This window comes from Ctenocephalides felis, unplaced genomic scaffold (genome assembly GCF_003426905.1).
Source record: "Ctenocephalides felis isolate EL2017-DRISC unplaced genomic scaffold, ASM342690v1 CF-g0.4_SCAFFOLD_01170, whole genome shotgun sequence".
Classification (NCBI taxonomy): domain Eukaryota; kingdom Metazoa; phylum Arthropoda; class Insecta; order Siphonaptera; family Pulicidae; genus Ctenocephalides; species Ctenocephalides felis.
This window is the reverse complement of record NW_020537324.1, coordinates 27901696-27913694: the sequence shown is the minus strand read 5'-3', so window position 1 is coordinate 27913694 and position 11999 is coordinate 27901696. Positions and strand designations below refer to the sequence as shown.

The 11999-nt window shown below is 30.5% G+C and overlaps 1 non-coding gene across 1 annotated transcript; it reads left to right on the top strand.

The window, feature by feature from the left end:
• The first annotated feature begins 5921 nt into the window (after positions 1-5921).
• LOC113368533 lies at positions 5922-6028 on the top strand. The gene has a single exon (XR_003366436.1). It is a non-coding gene; the product is annotated as a U6 spliceosomal RNA (small nuclear RNA).
• Positions 6029-11999: the final 5971 nt, after the last annotated feature.

Here is an 11999-nt window from a genome sequence, read left to right as displayed (position 1 = left end):
GGCGTCATTTTTCTTTGAAGTTTGGATATAAAAGTAACTTGAAAGTATGGTATTATAATATACAAATTCTAATTATAATATGTATATTAAATTAATCAAAACATTGTCACGTTTTTTAATAATATGCGGTGAACAGTGTAAAATTAAATTTTATCTCATATGTTTACCTTTCTTTTGAATCTAGGAAAATGTCCAGGGTCATTTTGAAACAACCTAAATTTTTGCACTTGACAAATATTTTTTTTAATTTTTTTATATAATGTATTAAAGTAGCACAGTATTAAGAAATTATTTGATTATAATTAGTGTTTATTATTAATTTAATAATATTATAAGAACGCAGATATACATCAAGTACTATTTGTTCAAATCAAATTGGACGTTATCAAGACTGTTATTTATATTCACAAGAGGTGCGTGTGTGAGCATGCGCAATCGTCTAATTTCTATTTATGTTTATATATATGTATATAAATCTATAAAATTATAAATCCATATATCTATATGTAAGATATAAAAATGCAACAAAGTGATTACCTACGAGAGCACCACATATATAAATGCAATATTTTACGCGGCAAGGCCAATACCACAATCAGTCAAATATCCGATTACTTCTGCTATTGCTTCAAATCATGCACGATTTTGCATAAATATTAGTTTGCATTATAAAACTACTTGCATAAATTTTTTTAATTTGTTAAACGAAGAGCTAGAGCTAAACGTATTTTAATGAGTTCGATTGCGGTTAAAATGATTGATGAAAAGGTTTTTTTTAATGTTCTCTATTAATTGCACAATTGAACTAGTGGGGCGCATGGCATCGTGCCTTAAGGCAAATTGCTGGAACTACCCGTACCAAATATTTTTTTATTAAAGATTAACATTTTTGAAAAAGATTTACTCTGAAAAATTAGATTTTTGAGAAACTATAAATTTTTGACAACAATTTACTTTTTTTGAAAAAAAAGACTTTTTGAAGAAAAGTGTATTTTAAAATATTTTGAAAATTCTGAACTTTTTGCCCCATATATTTGGAACGGCTAGATTGCCTTCGCCAAAATCAGCACGTCTCCTTATCAATACAAATCGAATGTTTTTTTATTTATTCAAATCGGTTGATCGGTGTTTCCGAAAATTTGTATCCACACACACACTCACACACACACACATACACACAAACACATACATGCATTTTTTCTAAGGTATTCCAAAATGTTTAGAAAGTTTTGAAACGTAATGATATATAACAATTTTCATTTTTGATTTTTTTGCGATTACTATAACTTGTCCTACAGGAAGTTAATAAATAGTCAAGTCAATAAAAGGATTAAAACGAGCAAACTTAGAAAGTTTTCAAAAACAGCTACAATTTTGTTCCCTTTTTTGTGATTTAATATTATTCCAGTTCAGAAACATTTGAGAAGGTGTAAATATTTTTTTATTGTTTGAACAACATCTATGTTATTTACACAGGGTTTCTCAGAACTCAAAGTAAAGCCAAAGCGAGGTAATCGTAACTATCATAAAAAAAATTAGACAATAAATTTATCTCACGTAATTTAAAAATTGCCGGTTTCAAAGTTTAAATCTCTCAAACTGTGACCATTTTTCGTTTTTTTTTTTCGTTTTTTTTTTCGTTTAAACTTTGTGACCGTAAACGTGAAGCACCTGTGTAGTCAATTTGTTTTTTTTTCAAATGACGATTTTGGAAAATATTTTCATATTTTTACGAAAAAAGGATAACACTGCGTGATAAAATGGGCACCTCTGTTTTTTTCTCTAACCTTTTTTTAAAATCTACGAAGAATCGTATGCCGGTTTTTAGTTTTAAGAAACTACTTTCATTAGCCATTTTAGCTAAGATGATCACAGTTTAACAAATGATTAAAGTTATATGCCTTCGTATGGCTTTGACTCCAAGAAGTTGTGCCATCGTCGGTGGCATTTTGGTGTCATTGGTGGTTCCCACAGTACAATCCTGATAGTGTTTGTTACATCTGTAGTAAATATCAAAAACTTATATTGAACTGCGTAGAAACAGCGTATTTGAATCATATTAAAATAGAACTACGCAATCGAGATAAATCATGGGTTCTTCATACTATGTGCCAAAATTTCGTAGTATGTTTACATCAATGTCCAATAGAAAAAAATAACTTTATAACCGCCGTCATTTGTAAGTATCGATAGAATAAATTCAGGCAATGGAATCAAATGATCATACATGGATCATACCCCACGACTCCATTGGTCTAGGAGCCTACTTACTATCAGCTATACAACTCCTTTGTAGGCTAATGATGAACAACCTAGAACATCAAGATCTACTGCCTACCATGTAATGGCTTGAGATCACAGCGTTGAAAAAGAAGACAGGATGAGTTAAAAAGTGATATATTCGATGATTCCTAAATTAGGCAAATCATCAAAAATCCACTATTCGTGAATTCTACGAGTATATCAGTTGAGAAGAAAACCAGGAAGTTTTGGTCGTAACAAATTTTCTAGGAAACGAAAAATTCAGTATCAACATTGAGTTTTTTTGAATGCATGCTATCAAATTTTAAAAAATCTAGGATGCAACATGATCATCAAAATTCATAACCCACCCCCATTTAGAATGGTTTTTGGAAAATCTTGGAGATGTCAGCGAAGAGCAGGGCGAAAGAATCTACCAAGACATGGGAACTGTGGTAGACCGATATTAAGAGAGGTAGGACGTCCACATGATTGCTGACAATTGTTGGAGCTTACGACAACATCAGTGAGGACCCGCCCACGCACGTAAATAATACGAAAAGACTTTGTGTTATTTTTTATTGTAATTTGAGGTAAAACTAGAGTGGTGCATGGCATCGTGCCTTAAGGCAAATTGCTGGAACTTCTCGTAACAAAAATTAAAATTAAAAAAAAATTCAATTTTCGTTTAGAACTCAACTTTAAATTTTTAAAGTTTATAAAACAAATTGACCTTTTTATAAATTTGTTTTTTTATGCTTTGAACTTTTTGAAAATTTTGAACTTTTTTTCAAAGCAATCGCGGTATGTTAGCTGCGTAGAAACGAAATATCGAAGCGCGTGGGCATCGCGTCGCGGTATTACGGATAAGCATTGGTACGGAACCAATAATGTGATAATTATATGTTTAATGATCATTTTTGACCGCCAAATGGCATTTTTTTCACACTTTTTTTATTAGATCTCCGAAATTGCCTGCCTTCTCAAATTTAATCAGTTCTCTATTAAGTCAATACAAATAAAATGTTTTTTGAATTATTCAAATCGGTCGTTCCGTTCTCTCAAAAACTGAGTTACCATTTTTGGCACTTTTTGTCAAAAACTAATCAGCACGCGTCCTTATCAATACAAATCTAATATTTTTTTAATTATTCAAATCAGTTGAACCGTGTTTCCGAAATCGTCGATAAAAATTTGTATCCGCACACACACACATTCATACATTTTTTCCAAGGTGTGTCAAAATGTTCAGAAACCTTTAAAATGTATAGATATATAAAAAAAAAAAAATTCGATTTTTGTGCGATTACTATAACTTACACTACGAGAAGTTAACTAGTAGTCCAGTCTTTATAGTTCACCTCGGAATTCGAGATACCCAGCTGTAAGTCTGTAAATACTTGTATTTTGCACCCTAAAAGTTGTCTCAAAGCTTACATATATTTCGAGCACCCTACCATATGTAGGTTTTGAAACAACTTATAGGATGCAAAATACAAGTATTTACAGACTTGCAGCTGGGTATCTCGAATTCCGAGATTCTCACCTAATTTAAGCTTTAATAACTGGACTATAGCATATTGGTATATCTCAAAAACTAAAACTGTTGGTAAATTTCTGTTACTTTTTTGTGACCAGCGTCCTCGAATTACTTAAAAACCATCATAACATTTTAGGGATAAAAATTTAGTGTCACGCAGTGCTTTTATTTAATTTTATTTTAAATTATTCTTCAATTCATAATACATATGTTTGCATTTTTTGAGTAATGAAAAATATGAGAAAATTAAATCAAATTAAAGTAAAGTCTTATCATACCTAACATAATAACTTTGATTTCAATTTCAAATAGTCTTAAATGCCAAGCACATTTATCTTATTTGTATTTTAATTACTCATTGATATACAAATAATTTTTAATTGAATACTACATACCTAGATTCTCCCATTGTCAATTGGTTTAATTAGTCCTCAAATATAAATACCGGAGATTGTCAAGTTCACGATCGGAAGTACTATTATTGACACTGGCCGCCGCCGATATTTTACTAGTTTTGTCCAATTATCGTGTTTACTTACGAATTGCTTTGTAAATTTTTATGTAAATTTACGATTGTATATTCAAATACCGCAAATTAAAATGTTTATTTATAATTGTAAACTATAGAAAGCATTACGCTTCGATTTTTGTTTCAATTTAAAATTAACTAACTATAGTTATTTAGTAGAAACAGGTGAATGATTTGTTTTGACATGTGACATAATTTTAGATTTAAAGTCTGTAAGTAGATTAATTCTTATCAATGCTTATAAGTATTTACTAAGGCATCATAAAAATGTATCTTTTACAGATTAATAATAAACGCCAAATTAATTTCCTGAAGGACATAATTACTAATCAATCAGTTAGCCAGAAATTCCAATTTGCTTTGCTTGTTGTCCCGACGTTTCAAGCCATTCTAAATCGTTTGACACTGAAATTAAAAAGTGTATGCGATGTAAGACAAGCATATCATATAAATTTTTTTTTTATAACTAATCATTTTTTTCTTCTTTATTGATATATTATTTTCATATCTCATTCAGACAGGGGTGGGTGCCTGGAATAAGAGATTATGAAATATTTTTCGTATTTTATATACACATATCATTTATGTCTATTTTATTATATATTAATAAGCCTTATATTTAAAATATCTTTAAATATCTCTTTAATCTTTTTCGACTTCAATTTCTTCATAATATTTCTTTATTAACTTCCCGTAGGGTAAGTTATAGTAATCGCAAAAAAAATCGAAAATGAGAATTTGTATATATCTTTACGTTTTAGAGGTTTCTGAACATTTTGGCATACATTAGAAAAAATGGATGTACGTGTGTATGTGTGTATGTGTGGGTGCGTGCGGATACAAATTTTCGTCGACGATTTCGGGAACACGGTTCAACCGATTTCAATTATTCAAAAAATATTCGATTGCTGTTGATAAGGACAAGGCCGATTAGTTTTTGGCATAGGCAGGTCTAGCCGTTTCGAAGATACGTGGTAAAATTGTCCATAAACGGTTACTCATTTTTTAGGAGAACGGAGCGTCCGTTTTAATAATTCAAAAAACATTTTTTGTATTGACATGAAGAACTGATTAAATTTTTGTGAAGGCAGGTCCAGCGGTTATGATCTCAATAAGAATAAGTTAAAAAATTTGACGGTCAAAAATGTTTATTGGACATATGTACATCATTTAGCAGATATTGATAATGTGTACACATTTTGGATATTTTTTTTGGATTCCGTACCTAGATTTTTAATTACGATACGGGAAGTTCCAGCAATTTGCCTTAAGGCACGATGCCATGCACCCCACTTGATTCTTCTTACTATTCTATTATGTTCAATGTGAAAATTTTCATATTGTCTAGTGCGTAGTGTTCATAAATATATCTTGATTTATATGTATTGTTGTACTTGTTTTAATTCTGTTATATTCATTTTGTGTATTATTTGCAATTTTTATTATGTTATTTAGTGAATGAATATTTGTTTCTGTGTAAAATTATAAGATTGAATCTAAAATTGTCACCATTACTCAACTGATGGCGCTTCAACCCTTAGCTATTAGCTCGCGTTGTAGAGTATAGCGAGGATGTTTAGGTATAAATACAATTTGGGAACGTTGAGAAGTGTTCTTGCTTCGGCAGAACATATACTAAAATTGGAACGATACAGAGAAGATTAGCATGGCCCCTGCGCAAGGATGACACGCAAAATCGTGAAGCGTTCCACATTTTTTGGCAATTAATTTCCTAAATCAATTTTTAAATATTCAGCGTGATCAAGTATAAAAAATTAAAATTATTTAGACACTATGTTTCGATTATTAACTTCCCGTAGGGTAAGTTATTGTAATGGGCCGAAAATCGAAATTGAAAATTTTTACATTTCTCGACGTTTTGAAGGTTTCTGAACGTTTTGGCATACCTCAGAAAAAATGGATGTGTGTGTGTGTGTGTTTGTGTGTATGTGACTGGATACAAATTTCCAGTCACGTTTTTGGGCGCACGGATCAACCGATTTGAATGGTTCAAAAAACATTCGATTCCTGTTGATAGGGAAAAGAGCTGATTAGTTTTTGGCGAAGGCAGGTCCAGCCGTTTCGGAGATACGGAGCAAAGAGTGCAGAAAATAGAAATCGACTTTTTGAGAGAACGGAGTATCCGATTTGAATGATCTAAACAACATTCAATTAGTAATAATTGGGAGAAGTGTTTATTAGTTTTTGGCAAAGGCAGGCCCAGCCATTTCGAAGATACGGAGCTAAATATGTAAAAAATGGCAGTTTTTGAGAGAACTAAGCGTCCGATTTAAATGATTCAAAGAACTTTCTGCTTGTCTTAACAAAATAATTGATTTTGGAAAAAAAATGTATCAACTTTTTTTTTTTTTAATTTTTTGTATATCGAAAATAATTCAGATTTTATTTTTAATTCTGACTATAGTTCTAATATACTTTACAAGTAATTTTAGCTTTGCAATTCAGTTTATATAATTCTTATTATTATTAGACAATGTTACAATATTTATAATAATCTATTTGAAAACATTCAGTATTCCTCGAACATTTCGTTACGGTACGGGATGTTCTAGCAATTTGCCTTAAGGCACGATGCCATAATTGCCTCCAGACAGAATTCCACTTACAGTTAGTTTAAAAGTTATTTTGGTTAGACATTTTATATTTTTATAAATTATTATATTTATATAAATTTATTGATAACTAGTGGTGCATGGCATCGTGCCTTAAGGCAAATTGCTGGAACCTCCCATACCAACATTAAATATTCGAGGGAAGAAAACAGTAATCAATAAATATTGATCACAATTGTCTTAAACATTTTCAAATAGACAATTATAATCGTTATATATTTTATAGTTCATAAAATTATACAGTGACGATCTTATCGCTCAAAACGCTTGAGAAAGTTTACATTACACAAGAGATGCCGAATAAAACCTTTTGAGGATATATTCCTTACGATTAGAATAACGCATTTGAAATATATACATGTTCAAACTGAATTGTAAACTTGAAATGCATATTTGAAGTATAAAATTTTGTATAATTTTGAAAATTGTGAAAACAATTTTTTTCTTAAAATTTTGAAATTAGCTTGAACCGTATGAGTAAACTTTAAAAATTAACAATCTTGGTACGAAGCCTAACAAAAATGTATCAAAATTAGTACTCATTGTTAAAAACTTTATCAAATATCTGATAATTTGATGTGCATATGTCTGATGATCATTTATGTCCGCCAAATATCTTTTTTTTTACTTTTTCCTTTGTATCTCCGAAATCTCTGAGCCTGCTTTACCAAAAATTTCATCAATTCTTCATTTCGTCAGTACAAGTAAAATGTTTTTTGAATCATTCAAATCAAGTACTCCGTTCTCTCAAAAAATACCGTTTTTGACACTTTTGCCCCGTATCTTCGAAACGGCTGGACCTGTCTTCACCAAAACTTAATCAGCACGTCTCCTCATTAATAGAAATCGAATGTTTTTTTTTTTGAATTATTCAAATCGGTTGAATCGTGTTCTCGAAATCCTCAACGAAAAATTGTATTTGCACAAGCACACACACACTCACACACAAGATAAGTATAAAATCAGTGCAAGAATGATAACATTCTAGATCCTTCTCCCACGAAGTAATGCCCAACGGCGGTTTCCGTGGGGACCAGAGGCGAAGGCAAAGCATACCCAGGCGGTATTGAGTCCAACATACCTAGACAAAAGACCAGTCTGAGAAGCATAAATGCATTTCCTTTGCTATACAAAAAAAAACACACACACACACATACAGCCGTTTTGTCCAAGATATGCCAAGAAACCTCTGAAACGTAAATATATATACAAATTTTTATTTTCGATTTTTTTGCGATTACTATAACTTACCCTACGGAAAGTAGGGAAATTATTCCAATTTCTGTAAATTAACAGTACAAATTAACTTTTTTATATAAACAGTATAAGAAATAATAATAAGAAATAAATAATACAAACAAAAATTTTGATTGGCGTAAATAAACTTCAATCAATATAAATATGGTTATAATAATAGTGATTTTTAATACCATAAAGTTTTCGTAAGTACATTATCAAATAAATTCATTAAAGTGCACATTTATTTTAGGCTAGACTGCAACTGCTAAGTTAGTAAAATCTTGTAAAAGCAATTATACAGCCATGAAAACAAGATACAGTGTGTAAATGCATCGCTGTGCAGAAGTAACAAAAATAGCATAATATCCGTCGGATCTGATTGTGAGTTAATAAACAGCATTAAAAGCAAATAACCCAGTTTCCGAGTGTATTTTCATAACTGGGATAACCTCTCTTTAATGTCTTGTTTAACGATGTATTTACATTTTTCTCCAGACCCGCTGATCTATTTTTGTCATTTTTTGTGTCACTAGGATTAAGATATTTCACAACATCCTGCGTTCGAGAATATCTCGCGGATTTGTGTTTCTGGACTTTGCGAGATTGATAGGCGTTCTGGTATTTTTGGCTACTGGTAAGCGACGTTGATTTATATTGCATAAAATACCAACTGGCTATTGTCACTTGATGGTATAACGTAATAATCGTACATATCCATCTAATCTGATGGAAAAATTATCAAATAGTTACATTGGAAAGAAAGCTTTTATGTTTACTTAACTAGTACAAGAGTAATGTTATACTACACAAGTACTGTGAAATCAAAAAGCGATAACATAAAACTAATTAACATAAAAGTTAATTGAAATATTTTTGATTTCATAATATTTTATCAGCAATAGTTGTTGATTTATTAACAACCATAAAACAAACGTTTTGCAGATTTATTTTGGAAATTAAAAGTCCACTTTTCCAATTGTACTGGAAGAAGCAATCGAGCATTGTAAATTCAAAAAGCGATTATATGAAACTATTTTTATTTCAGTAGTAGTTTGAAATATTTTAGTCCATAACTTTGTATAATCACACGTTAACAAATACAAATCAAACGTTTTGCATATTTATTTTAGAAATTAAAAGTCCACCTTATGTATTGTACTGGCAAGGTAGCAATCGAGTATTATGAATTTAAAAAGCGATTACACAAAACTATTTTTATTCTAGCGGTTGGTTGGAATACTTCATTCACAACATTTTATTGTAATCAAACTACTACACAGATTTATTTTGAAAGTTAAAAGTCCACCTTTTCCAGATTATATATCCTTGAATCAAAAAGTAATTCCAAAAACCAATACTCACTTTCATATGGAGTATATGGTGCTATTACTTATTTTCTCATGGATTAAGAATCAAATTGGCAAAATTGAGCAAGTAAAATTCAATACAAAATATCACTTTTCGCAGAAAATAAAATATTCAAACTATGATGCATCTAATGCATCTTAGAGAAGTCGCTATTTTTATTTTGTCTCATACTTCTGATATATTTTTTTATTTCTATATAAATTACAATCTGCCTATAAAAAGCCATTGAGTAATTAGTTAGATAACACTCCTAATGTATAACATACACATCTTCAATGGTGCCCAAAACATTAGTATCATTATGAATTCAGAACAAATTACATTTTGCATGAAAAATGCTTAACATTTAGATGTATTATGTTTTTACTTCTTTTACTTTCACATTTCATTTGATAATCTAATTCATTGTTCTAATTGAATTTTTCTTTGAATGTGTTTTTCTGTTGAATAACCGCAAGTGAATCTGATTGCAAAAAGTCTAATAAATGTACACTTTATTCACTATTTAACGTCCGTAGAGTAGTTATAGTAATGGGCCGAAAATCGAAAATGAAAATTTTTTGCATTTCCGCACGTTTTGAAGGTTTCTGAACATTTGGGCATACCTCACATCAGAAAAAATGGATGTGCGCGCGTGTGTGTGTGTGTGTTTTGTATGTATTTGAAGGGTTCAAAAAACATTCGATTCATATTGATAAGAATATGTGCTGATAAGTTTTTGACAAAGGCAGGTCTAGCCATTACGTAGATACAAAGCAAAGAGTACAGAAAATGCTAATCAAGTTTTTGAGAGAACGGAAATATATCCTCAGATTCATTTGGATTCATTCAGCATTGCTTTTTAATGTAAACAATTTCAAGTATTTTGAATGATACAATTGTCACTATATATTATTTGAACGAATACGTATATAGTAATTATAATTATCTCTTTAAAAATATTTAAAACAATTGTTATTAATCATTGATCAATATTTATTGATTGTTATTTTTTCAGCTCGAATATTTGATTGTGGTACAAAAAGTTCCAGCAATTTGCCTTAATTTGCACCACTAGGTTTTTCTCAAAGACAGGTCCAGCCGTTTCGGAGATACCAAGCAAAATAGCGCAGAAAATATAAATCAAATTTTTGAGAACGCAGAGCATCCGATTTGAATGATTCAAAAAATATTCAATTCCTACTGATGAGGAGTAGCGGTGATTAGTTTTTAGGGGGCGTCCATTAATCACGTGAGTATTTTAGTGGGACGGGGGTTTGACAAAAAATCACGAAATATCACGTGGAGGAGGAGCTAAAGGTGCAGAAGATGGTAGTTTTTGAGAGAACGAAGTATGGACGATACGATTATTTTTGGGGTAAGCAATTTTTTTTTATTTCATTTCCCAAAAAATATTTTTTGAATATTTAAAATAATTCGGATTTAAATTTAAATTCCAGCTAAAATTCTAAAAAGCGCACTTATATATTTGAAATATCACATATAATAATATATTTGAAAACATTTAATATTTCTTTGAATATTTCATTACTGTACCGGAAGTTCCAGTAATTTGCTTTAAAACATCATGCCATACATCACTCGTTCATAACTTAAAATTCCAAATAAAAAACTAATCAGTGGCTGATGCAGGGGGTGGGTCACGGGGGTTATGACTTTCCCTGAGCTTGTCTTAAGACTTAGATAGAACACTAATTCAGCAATAAAATTCCTTCATAATGATTTTATTTATGTATTTTGTTACCAAACACATTTTATGTGACCCCCCTGGAGCCAAAGCTGGATCCGCCACTGAAACTAATACACTATTATTATTCATCATAATCCACACAAAATAAGAGACGATTGCAAAATTGCAACAAAAGGGTTGTCTAGAAGATGGACACTCTCTTTACATCTTATATATAAAAATGGAGCTCTCTTTCAAATAAATTAGTAAAACTCGAAAACGGCTAAACCGATTTGGCCAGTCTTATGTCCAGAAATATTTTTTAGAAGCGTAATTTAAATGAAACAATGGACGGTGGCTAATACGTGAAATGTCAAACGTTTATGGCAGATGATGTTCAATTACTTTTAATAGGATGTTTTACGCGAATATTATTTATGATTAAATTGCAGTAAGTAGTTTTGTTTGTAGTTTTATTTATACACAAAAACGTTAGTAAACGGGCCGCAAGTGTTAGTAGAAACTCAAAAAAATATCAACTTTTTTGAAATGTTAATATGAAAATGCACTTTTTGGCATATTTTTCTCAAACACGGTGCTCTGAAAGATCTCATTTGTATAATTATATACTCATTGGTATTTATCAAACATTTTCTAGGTTATACTGTTTTTTATTCATATTATTTAAATTCAGAACCTAAATTTGGTATCGATCAAAGGTTACTTTTGTCGATTAACATTTTCCCAGTTATAATTTCCCGGAATTTATCGAAGAATAGA